The following is a 5499-nucleotide window of genomic DNA, read 5'->3' as shown; positions in this document are numbered from 1 at the left end:
GCCTAAGTTTGGGAAATCTCAAATAAGTCAAAAAGTCAAAAAGTTACTCAAAAAGTTAAAAAGTTAACACTATTCACCAAAAGTCAACAATTACGGCTGCACAACTCCCAATTCAAATTTTCCTCTACAAACCAATTTTTACAATTTTTTATTACACATTTTTTCATAAAAAGTCAAAAAGTTAACCCAAACATCCATATTTTCAATCTCAATTTTTTAGTCCAAAAAGACAAAAAGTGCACTTATTTAGTCTTCCCAAACTTGGCCTAGTCTTAGAAATATTCTTTTGATCCAATTGGTTTTTTTATTGCAGAAAGACATAAATACCACTAAAAGTAGGCTGCTTCAACGCCTAATACATGGGTTTGGTGATTTTGGTGCGTGTGGTGGTGACATGCCACATTTCTATGGTTTAGGTGTTGGTAGATGGTTATGGTTCTGTTTGGTGCAGTTTAAAAGTTGCTTATTTCAGTTTTCAGTTTAATTTAAGTTATTTTGATGTGTTTGATTTAGCTTATACCTTATACCTTATAGCTTTTTGGAAGTCAGAAATTAGCTTATTCTTTGAGTGGGGCAGGAGATGCTTAATTTATAAGTCAGAAATCAGCTTATGTTCATGGTTATAAACTATAAGCTGTTTAAGCATAAGCTATAAGCACTTTTCCACAGCTCTACCAAACAGGGCCTATGACGTGCTATATTACGCGCGTGATTTTGGTGCCACACATTAAGAAAGTGCACTAAGGCTCTTTATACTTTTTGTCTTGGATCGATGTATGTGACGTGACACACACAATTGTACCACAACCACTGCAAATTGAATGAACTCCAAGTTTCATGTTATGCAATTGGAATGTATGGCATAGCACACAACTGACAAACAAATACACTAAGCATCTACCACACACACGAAATGCAAACACGACCGATTTAGGAATCTCCGTTGATGCGTCACACAATCACACACCTTGAACACCCCCAACATAACAGCAGCCCCAAAAACCTTAACGTAATGATGTGAATGTCTTGTACACCAATATTTCAATTACCAAATGTTTGGAAGTAATCCTACCAAAATCGTAAAACAAGAAAAGGAAGAGTATAATTGACCACTCAATGTTACCAAACAAAGGAAATAAGATCAACTGACAAGATATTCCCCCATTAATAAAACTAATCAGAGCAATAGAAATAACCTTAGGACCAATCGGTAAAACTGTTTGTGAGATAAGATTTATTGGTAAATATCCCTTAAATTTTTTACTTAAAACAAATACAAAAAGTATAGTCAAAACCAAATACAAAAAGTATTAAAAAAAAAATTGATTATTTTTTACTTAAAACAAATACAAAAAGTATAAAAAATTGATAGTATGATAATGGGAAATTGATCAGGAAATCTCATTTTATAGAATTATAATTTATAAGGTCCTAAATGATTTTTTGGTGACTGAGTGGTCCCTTAAATTATTTGTTGATTGTTTTGCCATTGTTAGTACAATTGGCGAATAGGTGACATGATTATGTATGGGAAATGTGGTGGGGTGTTTATATGTCATATTGTTCAAAAAGCGCACTAGTAGCTTTTTAAATTTTGGTTATTTTTAACACGCGCAGTGTGGGACATAAATTCCTTACTATTTGTTTTTTGGTGCGTGACGTGAAGACACGTAGTAATTCAATCAAATTGAGTCTGCCACGTTGGAGTGTCACATGTCTCGTTTAGAAAAATACACTAAGGAGTTTTTTATTTTTTTAGAATATCACAACATACCCACCACGTAGGAAGGTTGTGACAACCCTACTCTGTGTTATGCTAATTAATCTTAATTATGCTTATAATTATATGTTTTATATGATTTTAAGTACTAATTATATGATTATATGTGTTTTTGAATTTCTATCTATTCACCGTAGGAAAATCTGTTCGATTTTCTGTTATAAAATTTAAATTGAAGGCTGTAGAGGAGACAAAAAGCGAAATTGATTGTCTCATTGCGATTAGCGTAATTTTTAGAGTTCATGGTAAAATTTAATTAAAAATTGATTCGGCTAAAAATAATTAGATTAATTTGATTTAATTAAGTTCATTTGATTAGGCCTAAGCCTTGATTAGTCAATATGATTAGCGAGACCTATATATGTGGTAATTAGGGGCTTAGCTCATATCTTTGAGCTCATTTCTCACCTCTTGGTTGAGTTTATGCACTTTAGAGAGGGAAAACACTTGATTTAGAGAGAGATGGACCAAATTCTTGGAGAATTGACTTCAAGATTGAAGAATTGGGAAGCTAGGCACAAGGATTTGCTAGAATTAGAAGGATTGAAGGCTCCAAGTGAGTGTTTGAACTCTAATTCATGAGTTTAAGTTCATGCATATATGTATTCAAAGAAGAATTGGTGATTTAATGTAGAATACAAACTTAATATGAAGAATTTGGTGCCAAATTACTCATGCATGCATAATTTTGTTGAGCTACATGATTTTGACCATTATTTTTACCATTTGAAATGGCATTAGAGTTTATATTACACATGCATGCACAATCCATGTAGTTATGAAGCTTGGTTGCATGTGTTTTGAAGTTGTCAAGAAGAATATGCAATGATTTGGGAATTGGATCATGGTTTTGGACAACCGGTCTCAAATTACCTATGTTCTCATGCCATACAAAAACATGAGCTTGGGGCCTTTGAACATCAAGTTTGAGCTTCAAATACAATTCTGGAAATTCCAGAATTCGACATGTCTACTCGAGCGAGGAAAGTGTTGCTCGAGTGTAAAAATCAAGCTCCCAAAAGTTTTACAGAGGTTTGCACGGTAGCTCGAGTGGCAAACCTTGCGCTCGAGCAAACCCTGTTTTACATGGCTCGTCGCTCAAGCGACAGAAGTCTCGTTCGAGCGTAAAAATCATCCAACTAGTACTTTTACAGAGTTTTACAGACGTGACCAAAGCTGCGCTCGAACGGAGTGCCCTGTTTCAGAAACTTTTGAAAAACTGTTTTGTGTTCCGTTTTCCGTTCTCATTCATTTCTAAGCACTCTTAGGCATGCATTGAGCATTGTAAATGAATTAAAGAAATAAGAAAGAGGCCTAAGAGAAATAAACAAGTTAAGAACGGATTGAACTGCTTGTGATCCAATGTGTTATGAAATGTGTAGGGTCAAACGCAATGGCAAATCCATCGACGGAACACTATGAGTAATATCTTAGTAAAGATATTTTTGTGTATGCATTATTTTCTAAATATTACCTATGCGGTAAGTTTCTAAACTTCTGAATTGATGCTATGAATGGGTATTCTATCCATTTGATTCGCAATGAGATATGTGAAGTACTTAATGTACGAATGTGAAATGGGCCCAAGACCGTTCGGTTTATTTGAAGAGGATATAAATTGGGCCTAAGGCCGTTTTGTATAACTGTTAAATGGGCCAAAGGCCGTTCTGAATAAGCAATTGATTGGACCTAAGATTGTTTGAATACAAAGGCGAATGTAAACATGACATGGGTCTAAAAGTGCGCACAAATGTGAATATGAATTGATTGGACCTAAGGTCGTCTTGAATACGAAGGCGAATGTGAACATGATCATGGGTCTAAAACTGTGCACAAATGTGAATATGAATTGATTGGACCTGAGGTCGTTTTGCATACAATGGACCTAAGGTCGTTTTGTCTAAGTATTGGACCTAAGATCGTTTTGCATATAATGGACCAAAGGTCATTTTGTAAATATGGATTGGACTTGAGGTCATTTTGTATATGGATACGATATATGATATGATGGACCTGAGGTCGTTTTGCGTTGATATTGAGCAATAGGTTTAGTTACGAATTTTGGTTAAATGAATCTCATTCATGAACTCCTTTACTTTGGTATTATTCACTGGGCGTTGGCTCACTCTTTATTTATATGTATGTAGGTGAGCAGCAGGATGTCCAGCCCCAGCCCCAGCCCCAGTGAGCTATGAGAAACCAAGTTTTGAGGAGTGAACCAAGGTCGCTCACGCAAAAGGCCTCACTTTTGTTTTGCTTTTCCTTTTTGTTCTTTTATGGTCATGTATGATCAAATTTGTATATAACCTTGGTTTTTGTTAATATTGACTTTTGTATAATCCTATACTTATGTAATACATGTTATGGATGTTTGTATAGTGTGACTTATTACATATATGAGAAAAGTTTTTGTTTAAGCCTTGTATGCACAGCTCATTGGACAGTCTTTGCAAATTCTGCTTCTGCAATTTGGACCTTATTATTAAATATGATTTGATTTCTGACTGAGGCTGTAGGTAATCCTATGATTATTGATCGGTTATGACTCTAATCCATATGGGCGGGTTGAGGTCATCACAAAGAGGTGGTGGGGTGTTTGTGTTTCACGTTGTTCAAAAAGAGCACTAATAGCTTTTTAACGTTTGGTTGTTTTTAACACGTGCAATGTGGGACGTGATTCCTTACTAATCATTTTTTAGCGCGTGACGTGAAGACACGCTGCAACTCAATCAAGTTGGGTCTACCACGTTGGAATGTCACATGTCACGTTTAGAAAAAGCACACTAAGGAGTTTTTAATTTTTTTAGAGTGTCATAACATACCCGCCACATTGTCACATGTGAAAAAAGTATACTAAGGAGTTTTTTATTTTTTTTGGAGTGTCACATCATACCTACAACGTTGTCACATTTGGAAAAAGTACACTGATGATGAGTAAAAATTTTAGAATGTCACATCATACTTGTCACGTTGTCACATTTGAAAAAAGTATACTAAAGAGTTTTTAATTTTTTTAGAGTATCCCATCGTTGGAGTGTCACATTAATACCTGCTACATTGGAATATCACACCATACATGTCACATATTCTAAAAAAAAAAAAAAAAAAAAAACCAAACTTCCCCAATTAACTAGTAATGTATATCTGTCTAACCAATACCCATCCACGTTTGGAAAAGGACTTACTGGTCACACACTACATCTAATTCTAATTCCTCTGTCGTCGGCGAGATCTTCAAAAATACATGATCCCCAGTCTCAAATTCTAATTCCCTCTTTCTCTGGTCGGCATAACTCTTCTGCCGGTTTTGTACGGTTTTAATCTTCTCGGTTGTAACTCGAACCAGTTCAGGCCCAATCAAGGCTTTATCTCCCACTTCAGTCCAACATATCGGTGACCTGCACTTCCTTCCATACAAAGCTTCGTACGGTGCCATGCCAATGCTGGCTTGATAACTGTTGTTGTAGGCGAATTCTACTAACGGTAGATGTACTTCCCAATTTCCCTTGAAATCTAACACACATAGTCTGAGCATATCTTCGAGTGTCTAAATCGTTCTTTCTGTTTGTCCATCGGTCTGGGGATGAAATGTTGTGCTGAACTTCAACTCGGTTCCCAAAGCCCTTTGTAAACTCTGCCAAAATCTAGAAACAAACTTCGAATCTCGGTCTGACACTATGGGCATCGGCACTCCATGAAGCTTCACAATTTCATTCATA

Source organism: Camellia sinensis, chromosome 9, assembly GCF_055761805.1.
Source record: "Camellia sinensis isolate YWXY chromosome 9, ASM5576180v1, whole genome shotgun sequence".
NCBI classification, from domain to species: Eukaryota; Viridiplantae; Streptophyta; class Magnoliopsida; order Ericales; family Theaceae; genus Camellia; species Camellia sinensis.
The sequence above is the reverse complement of the archived record's forward strand: the minus strand, read 5'-3'. Positions refer to the sequence as shown.